Here is a 10,007-nt window from a genome sequence, read left to right as displayed (position 1 = left end):
AATTCCAGTGATTTGCGCTGTTGTTCAATGAATAAAGGAAGATCTGGGGGGAAATGGAAACATAAGATTATGAAAAGCAAAATATATTGTACCTGAATGAAAAAGCATGACTCTGGATAAATTGTTGTCATCTCTTTGTAGTGTATTAAAAAAATAAAGACCTGAGTTGCAACTAGTAGGCCAAATGATGAACATCAGCCAAAAGATGATAGCTGTCCACCAACTTCTGTCCAGGTAGTAGCCAAAAATTGAGAGTGAGTGGGTGATCACCTCTTCCCAGACTGTCATTATTACCTTTTCCAGTCCTGGACCTTTGTGCGATAGACTAATGCTTTCTGGATGTTGTAGTCATGTTTTGATTTAATTGTATTAATTAACATCTTAAATGAGTGATTTGTGCATTAAAAGGTCAGGACCTGCAACATTGTCCTTAATGCCCTGGAGTCAGGAGGCTCAAACCCAAATGAGGAAAGTCTCATGGAGCTGGTACAGGTGCAGTGCTTTATTTGAGATGGCGGTTTCTGCTGCTAAGCACTGTCACTTAATTGTCAGCACTGACATTTATGACAATCTGCAACATGGTGGCACTGTTTGTCCAATTGAGAGAGGAGCAAAACAACAGTTGTTTATTATTTCAATATATAATACTTCAGAAAAGGCTCCCTGAGGATAAGTTCAACAATGGCTATCAACAAACCACCGTAAACTCAATCAAGACAAAACCAAAATCCTCTTCATCTCCAATAAAGAAGAAAACCCTCAAATCGTAGAGTGGCTGAAAGCAATTGATGCTCTCAACGGTAATCTCACCCTGGCTAACTCGGTAAAATCGCTAGGAATCACCCTCGACCAAAAACTAAGCATGACCAAAAACACATTAAGATCTCCGCGAAGAGTGCCTTCCTCAATCTGAAGCTTCTCAACAAAATTAAACCCTTCATCCCGCCCATGGACCTCAAACAAGCCACCCAATCACTGGTGTTATCTAGACTTGACTATGGGAACGCAGTCCTCTCCGGTACAGCTCGTTTCCACTTAGCGCCACTCAAAACAATTCTCAATGCTGCTGCCAGAATGGTCACCGGACTTAAAAAATATGACCACTTATCTCCCGCACTCAGAGAACTAAAATGGCTCCCAGTCGAATTGAGTGCCAGCTTCAGAACTGCCTGCCTCACGCACAAAGCCCTGCACACAGGGAAACCGGAATACCTGGCCTCCAAACTCAAGAAAACCGGCCAGACAAGATACCTCAGGAGCTCCATCACCCTCTTACTCATCCCTTTGAAAACACGCAAACAAAAAACTTAATCACGATCCTTCGCTGAAAATGGACCCAAAATCTGGAACTCCATCCCAGCCGATATCAGGACTATCCCTTCCTTTATAAAATTCAAAAGACTCCTCAAAGACCTATACCTCAACCGCGCCTTCCCGAACTGAGAACTGAAACATACAAGCCTGCACTCTGCAGCCACCAGGCAATGTTCCACCACCTTACCTCTACCTGCACTTGACAGACCCTTGTCAATGTTCCACCACTTCCTACCTCATCCCCGCTCCCTAACACCCTCCTCATTCACCTCCTCTCGGAGGGAGATTTAGCCCCAGACTTTGTGCACACATCGAGACTACCTCAGGACGTCTCTACCTCAATGATGCACAGCACACTGGGACTTTTGAACATTTATGCTTACCTTTGTCTCTTTTATGTGATGTCTCCCCTATATCTGCTGTAAAGCGCTCCGATACCCTCGGATCTGGCCAGCGTTATATAAAACCTCTTCAATAAAAATAAATATATAAATAAATAAAATATTAAAAATTACCAATATCTTCTGCCAAAACCATTCTTATGGGGCTGGGCACCTGGATCAGTCAGAATTGTCACACTTGTAGGATTGTGATTGTTAGCAGCTGTGTTGATACTGTAATTGGCAGCACTGATTTTTTTTGCACATTAAACACTGTGCAGGCCTTATGGAAAGGATTGCTTTCGACTGTGCAGCATGTTTATTGATCTCATCAGGGTAGCTTGTGCATTTCAACTTGACTATCCACTTCCACTGTGGCTTTTAATTTAGTTTACTTGATTGATTTGTCAAGCAGGTTGTGTGTACGGCCGTGCAGACTCACAGGAGGTGGGCCCAGTGCATGGGAACATCTGTTGTGTTGTGTTCACTCTTACATTTTGTGTCTGGAACTGGTCACGTCACAGTCAGCCTTATTTTGTCCTTACAATTGCTTTTCTCTTATACTTATATACGATGAACATGCTTGGTTAATAGCAGTTTCGCACTCAATATCATGTAAATTGCACATGTGTTTGTATGCGATCGCTTTCATGCCTGCGACAATTTCACCCCATTATTTAAGCTCAGACCTTCCAACTCACATGGTGCCACTATTTGTTACACAATATTGACTCCCTTCACACAGTCATCCAATAAAGGGCCGATATCATGGGGTGTGCTCACAGCTAACTGGAAACCCCTGCAGAGAGCGTGTTTCCAGCTAATTGTTTCGCAGCTGATGTCCATTACGGTTGTGAAACATCCCAAGGATATCGGTTGCAGCCTCAGAAGCTTTTTGGGTGTTAAAAGGGGCAGGTAGTAAATTAAAGTGCTTCAGACTGTGCTCAGCTCTATGCTTCACCCTATGTGAGAAACTGGCTTAGTATGTGGTGCTCACTTATGTAGGTGCAGCACCCTGCACTATTCTAGACTACCCTTATGGTGATTTTAGTGGTCTTAAACAACCTTAGAAAGTTCTCTAGGTGGTAGCTGTGGAGAGCAGCCTACAGGCTTAGTCCAGAAGGAGTGTAAAGCAGCTTGTTTTACCCGACCTTAATCTTAATGGTATGGGTTAAGTAAAAAAGAACCACACAGTGTATTTATAAAAATAGATATTTATAATAAGACACTCACTGACACATAGCAATATCTCCTACCGGAGATATAACACAATGCACATAATACTTTGCATATAAAACAGGTAAGTAGCATAAATACACAGTGGTCACCAGAGGGAGACCAAACCATATACTAAAATAGGGGAATGCGAACCACGACTCAAGACAAGAGTGGACCCAGAAAACGTAGAAGAGCCGGGGACTCAAGGAACCACCCAAGGTGAGTATCTAGAAACCCCACCACGCACTCATTTAAATTCAATGGGTAAGTTGTGGTTGCAATTTAAAAGAACAAGACCCTTCCCTGTGGACCCTGAAGAAACCCTGTGGAAGACAGAAGGTTGGAGAGTCATCCCACCCGTGGATACCCTAGGAAACAGGATACCTACACCAGGGAAGCCAGTGCATAGTTGTGAAGTGACATCGCAAACCGCCGTCAAACCCAATGGAGGACTTCAGTAACATGCTGCTGAAAAAGAAGTTGAAAATGTCCGGTGGAACCAAAAGGTGGATTCAAGTTGAGAAGTACCTGCAAGCAGAGTGGACAGAGGCTATGCCACTCAGTAGTGACCAGGAGGCCCGTAAGACGAATGCCCACTGATGTAAGGAGATTTAAGAGAGTTGACCATGACCTTGGAGCTACAGCTGTGTGGACCAGGCGATGCTGAGGAGGTCCCAAAGCTGTTTAAGAGCTGCCTTGTGCCAGATGTTGAGAACTGAGGGCTCGGTGTCCGTTGGGAGCATCAACATGCCTTGGCAACTGCAAACAACATGGTAGGCAAAAAAAGTGCAGTGTCGGGACCAGCAAGGTCCAAATGACTCGCCAAGAGTAGGGGAGTTGGAGTAGACCCTGAGCAATCAGGGGAGCCCACCGGAGTCAAGAAAGACCCTCAAGAGGACCCACAGGCCGGATGCACCGGAGTCGCAAGAGGACCTCGAGCAGGCCCACGGTGCAAAAGGATGCGGTGAGGACAAAAGTCTTGGCTTCAGGAGATGCTTATGGTTGGAGCTTCTTGGAGCCCGAAGATCTCTGGTGAAGAGCGTCAACAAGCCTTGGCAACTGCAAGTTGATGCGGTCCACCGGGATTCGGTTCCTGTGGTTCCAACAAAGGATACTGGCCTCAAACTCGGTGAGAACACAGTGTAGGCCTCACAAGAGTTGCGAAACCACCACCTGTGTTGTTGAGCCTTTCGGAGTCCATGGGAGCCCAGGATCAACAGACCTGTCAGCTGCATTGCGGTGCCTGCAGACACAGGGAAGGGACTCCTTCTCCTCAAGGGAGATTCCTTCAGGTGTGTTTGATGTCCACAGGCCTTTGGGGGCTTCCTGTATGGAGCACAGCTACAGACGTTGCAGCAGAGTTGCAGGACGACAAGACCAGGAGCAGCAGGAGTCTTCCCAGTTGCAGTTTCGGTGTCCAAGGTGAAGTCCAGCGAAGTCCAGAGTGCCCAGTTGGTCGAAGATGAAGTGGTGTCGGATCTGTATCTTGTTCCATGACAAATATAGGGACTTAACCACAGGTAAGCCCTTAAGTACCCATGGGAAAGGGGCTGGACAGAGAGGAGAATACTCCCATGTCCTTTGTCCAGTTTCACACCAGAGTGGGAGCCAGCAGCTCCCTGAACTGATTTGAACTGGAGTATGCCAGGAGGGCACCAAATGTGCCCTTCAAGCAGTCTCAGTGGTAATGGCAAGCGCCCCCACCCTACCCCAATACACTAAACCATGTCTGGGAGGTGGTCACACCTCTCTGTGACAGGATATCTATTGTCCTACCTTTCCCTGCTCATGCTTGGCTCAGCAGCAGGAAGACAGAAACATGTCTCTGGTCAGCAGCAGCCCTAGCTTGCTGTCTGGTTCTGGAAGACTGCTACCGGGAGCACTGAGGGCCTCCTGGAGGAGCTTTACAGTGCATGGAATCATACCCCTACACTGTTTATGGCATGGGGGTATGATTCCAACATATTTGATACCAAACATTACCAGGTTAATTACTGCCACTTTAGAGACGGCCATCACGTAATGACGCATAGCCACTCAATATGTCATAATGGCTGATGCACTTAAAACCCGGGAGAATAGACTCCGAAGGTTGTAGGGGTGCCCTGCTCATGCAGGGGCACCCTAACGCATAGAACCAAGCACCCTGCCTTCAGGATTGAAAGGCCTGCCTTAGGGGTGACATACAGTTTTTAAGTGCAGTGACCTTAGATATAGGGAATACCTGTATATTTCATAAGTGGTGCCAGCACCAGCTTACACAGGCTACAATAACAGGCCAGCAGTCACAATTTGAATGGTCTCTCATGAGTGGCATAATACATGGTTCAGCCCATGGGAGACCCCTGGAATACACCAGTAGCCAATCTGTAGTGTAATCACCATGTTCAATTTAATGGGCAAAATCACAGAGGCTGGGGTCCTGGTTAGCAGGATCCCAGCCAGACTAGTCGGAAACAGCTTAACACCAGGAAAAAAGTGAAGTTAACCATAAAAGCAGACCTTACTTTCTTACAGCCCACCTCACAAAATGTTCAGATGTTGGAAGGTCTGTAAGCTACTTGAAGGGATGGCTTTAGTAATTGTGGTCCCGGATGTATGACGATACATCGCGCACGATCCCATCGCGTGCGTTAACAACGCGGCGAATACATCGCGAAATCCATCACATCGTCATTTAGAACATCGTATGCCGTTGCAACGCGAATGCGTTGCTGCCTATAGGCAAGTATGAAACATCGCCAACATTAACATCGGACGTCGTAACATCGGACGTCATAACATCGCGTCATTGGTGATGCCGCCTCTACCCTGCCCCCCCCGCGCCCCCTCTTACCCATGACGGCAATTCTTTTATTTCTATTCCCCTATTTGAGTATCGTCCACTTGGTGGCAGCGGAGTGACATGTACTAAAGACGTCACTCCGCTGCCACTAAGTGGACGATACTCAAATAGTCCTGGGGCCGCTGTGTTTGGAAGTTTATACACCTTTTGAAGCACCTGCTGCAGCGTTTATTTCCGCCGGCAATTACCAGGCCTCCCAGAAATGTCAAGAAAACTTGTGTGATTAGTTATCATCCTCGAAAGAGATCAGCGTTTTGTATAGTTGAGGTTGTGACCTCTGTGAAGTTAGTGTAGAGGGTTAACATGCCTGCTGCAAAGAACCTGTACCAAGTAGATTACAGAGTGCGTATGATGTAAACAGAACAGCAGATTACGGCTTTCGAAAGAGACATCCTTTTGTTACTTGCAATTTATAACTTAAAGTCCTAATATCGAATAGTGCGCTATTAACTTTGATCCCAGAACTGCAACACACCGCAAAATATACATTAGAACATTGATTAATGTTGCAAAAAGGGTAAATTGGGCTAGAAATCGATTCTTATTAAAGCCTTGCACTGGTTGCCCATCAGGAAACATGCCATAGTCAAGCTCTGCTGTTTGACCCGTAAAGCACTAAGGTTTTCACTACCCACCCATCTCCATTCCAGACTGTGCCCCTTCTAACCCACTAGATTGATCAGTTTCACAAATAAAGCACTCCTAAAGACAACTCGCATTCGTACTGCGATTCGAGGGCCGTTCCTTCTCTTATCTTGTCCCATTCCACTGGAACAAACTCCCTTTGCAGATATGCGCCTGTCCTGACATCCCCAAGTTTAAAGAAACTACTAAAAACCTGGGTGTTTTTATTCTTCTGTGCCACCACTGAGTAGCAAGTGCCGAGGTACTCCTCCGGGTAACGGGAGTCAGACGTTGCGCTATATAAGAGCAGATACCATTATATAACAACTGCCACGGGACATTTTCGTCCATAAATATTATGTCAGTTTAGCAACCCCACAAAGAACAGTTAAACTAGTGTGTGAGGCTAGTGTCCAGTATAGCGATGCTTTTCCAGCCGTTGGCACATAATCCCCAATATCTTCAAAAATGCTCAGATCAGCTTCTGGAGCCTTCTTCTCATCCAGTTTTCCTTTATCTTTTTTTTTCATCTTCTTGTTTCGTGTGCCCTGTCGCAGGTAGGAGAGGATCTGCGTCAGTTTGCTGATGACAATGTCATTGGTTGTAAGGGTTGTCTGAGCCTCCATGGTAGGACAGTCGGCCTTGCTCCGGATAAGGGTGGTGGGAATGTCAGTGTCTGCATACTCATCTTCCAGGTCCACCACATATGCCATCCTTCCTGGCAGGTAGAGCTCGCTCCTCTCGTACGCCTTCCCCTTAAATAGGATGCGGTAGATGTTACGGCACAAGCGGGTCTTAAATTCAATTTTATTTTCTGGATCCTCATCTTTTTTTGCCTCCTTTTACGGTTTTTCAATCAGGTCATCCTCTTCTTTCTCTTTGCTGCTAATTTCAGCACGTACCTTCTGTAGTAGAGCAAAATCAAGACCTTTTACCAAGTGGGTATGCTCCATATCACCGCCCAAGAACTTGGACTCCTGGATCAGCTGCCGCCTCTTTTCTGCTGCAGATTTATCCGCCTCTGCAGTGGGCCCTACTGCTCTGCGGTTTGCAGTTGTACTGGTGAGCTCTGTTTCCTCGTAGTCCTTGTTCGCGCCATCCCTCCTTTCCCTGGCTCGGTCCCGGTACTTTTCAGCAAGCTCACGCTCCCGCTCAACTTCCTGCTGCCGCAACTTTGCATAGTAGCTTTTCTTTTTCCGCCTGCGAGCGGCTGGGTCATCCTCCTCGCTATACTCCCGGGGCATTTCATAATGCTGAGATGACTTGGTTGGTGGTGCAGATGATGGCGTAGCCCTAGGGGTCATAAGAAGCTTCCTGAAGTCTTCATTTGTCAGCTTGGACTGGAAGGAATGAAGATTCTCAACCTCATGGCCCTCAACTGACTCTCGTTCCGGCATGTTGGCGACAATATTAAGTAGCCAACAACCAAAAACCAAGAATAAACACTTCGATCTCCCAGGTTCCGTTTTCGCCCACAACACACTGCGCGCGACGTCATGCAAAAGCAATCAAACTCCAGTATAGCGCCTGCCGCATTTCCCACCATCTGTACAACACTTGCTGACATTTGTCACAATGTCACAGACAGCTGAATACTATTGCAAATTCCAGTCATACATGCCCTTATTAAGGATATTAAACATCTTTAAACATCCTCTGACCACCAGCCTGTCACTTTACAGTCACTACACTGTGCTGTAGAAGATAAACAGTGGGAACTACCATGTGTTAAATATCCTGTAACACTCTATCGCTGCAATTTTAAAGGTGCGATTTTCATTAGATATTCAGAGATTAAGGGGCATATCAACAACAACCGGCGATAATTATCTCTAAGCGCACTTAGCGCTCGGATAATTATCGCTGGCTAGCATGAATTTTTATCGCTGAGATAGCGTGCTATTAGCAACGCTTATCTCAATAGCGATAAAAATCCTCACGCTAACAGGCTAACGTGAGATTATAGCTGGAAACCCAGCGATAATCTCACATTAGCTTGTTGATAGGGACAGACAAATTTAGCCATGATATCCTCCTTCCATAGGATATCATGGCTAAGTCAGAAAAATACCAGACGTAAAAAAGCAGCGTTAACCGCGGTTAGCGCTGCTTTTTTGTCTCTAACAGGGTTAGCGACATTCTTGATAATAGGAAAAATGTCGCTTAGCGACATTTCTCCTATTATTTTACTCTGGAACGCCCCCTTTGCATCTCATTAGAGATGCAAGGGGAAGCGTAGAGTAAAAGGGTGCTAAGATGCAAATTTGATAGGGCGCTAGTTTTATCTCTCCTTTTTTGGCTTTTAAAGCCAAAAAAGCAGAGATAAAGCCCTTGTTGATATGCCCCTTAAAGTTCAACCGTCATACTCAATTACATTGCTGCAAGGTGGTGTTATGCACCTATTTGTCGTACGGCACGAGTTTGTGCGTTGCAATTGCTTGCGTTTTAAACGGTAGCGATGTAAATGTGCCTGCGCATTACTAGCATGCGATGTAAAAGCATGCGGTGTGAAGCCTCCTGCGATGTAAAATCCGCGTTGCGATGGCAGCGCGTGAAAACGGAGTCGTTGTAATGGGTGTTTCCTGTGGTCCCCAATGCCCCTTCTCCTCCGATTCCCTTACAACAACCCTCCAACATTGCTCCCCATCTCTCCATAGCCCCTCTCTCACATACATTCTATTTGTTTTGTTGCAGGGATTCTGCTTATGCGCAGAACTATGCGCAGGAACCCAGGACCTCAGTGAATTGTGGTGTACCAAAAACTCACCTCAGAACCCAGAACCCCTATCCGGCCAGCATCAGTGTCCCATTCGTTATCCGAGGTTTAGCTCGGCGGTCCCAATGTATAGACAACCCAGAAGTTCAGAACAAGCGACTTAGAATATTCTCAGGAATGGTGGGGATCAGAAATACCTTTTCGTAATTATTCTTACATCAGTCCACAACAGAATAAACAGAGACGCGATAAAAGTTTAAAGAGTATATTTTATAAACCTCGCGTTCTAAGATGCAGTACTTTGGCTAACATAAGCAGACAAATGGTCAAGATCAGAACCATCAGCATTGTTACAATACCATAGAAAATGAAAGGAGCAATCATAATAAAATGACAGTGGAAACCACCTTCCTTTCTCTAGCAAACTAATATTATTATTATGCTAATAGAAGGTCTCTAGGCTTGAATGGGGAACCCCATACCGTATGGATCAGCTTAGTGGAATCACATCACAGGCTCTCTCCTGGGAATGCTCTTCTTCTGAATGACTCTAAAACATGCTGCACTGCAATATTAAAAAGCACTCGTCTTTCAGGTATCTGCAGCTGCGTGCGTGTTATGACTAAATAGTGGGACGATCAACCTGTACCTCACAACATGCACCGTCTAGTGACCCAGACTGTTTCTTTACACAATGTACAGACCAAGGTCGCTGCTCACTGTTAAGGATGTTAACAACAGACAGTTCTCATCTGAAGCAAAGCCGAGTAAGCATTTCTCAAATAATAACATGTAACTACAGTGTCGTGTGCAAAAAGCAGCAGAAGCGGCAAGATGGCTTTCTAACATCTAACGCGGTTGTGCTAACTTAGCATTGTACATAGGGAGATAGCAATCATCACTACAGTTT

The 10,007-nt window shown here is 45.7% G+C and overlaps 1 pseudogene; it reads right to left on the bottom strand.

Annotated features, from left to right (window-relative positions):
- Positions 1-6,808: 6,808 nt before the first annotated feature.
- LOC146813373 (protein Red pseudogene) lies at positions 6,809-7,778 on the bottom strand (annotated as a pseudogene).
- Positions 7,779-10,007: the final 2,229 nt, after the last annotated feature.

This window comes from Triturus cristatus, chromosome 7, assembly GCF_964204655.1.
Source record: "Triturus cristatus chromosome 7, aTriCri1.1, whole genome shotgun sequence".
NCBI classification, from domain to species: Eukaryota; Metazoa; Chordata; class Amphibia; order Caudata; family Salamandridae; genus Triturus; species Triturus cristatus.
Note: the sequence above shows the minus strand (reverse complement) of the source record. Positions and strands in the feature narration are given on the sequence as shown.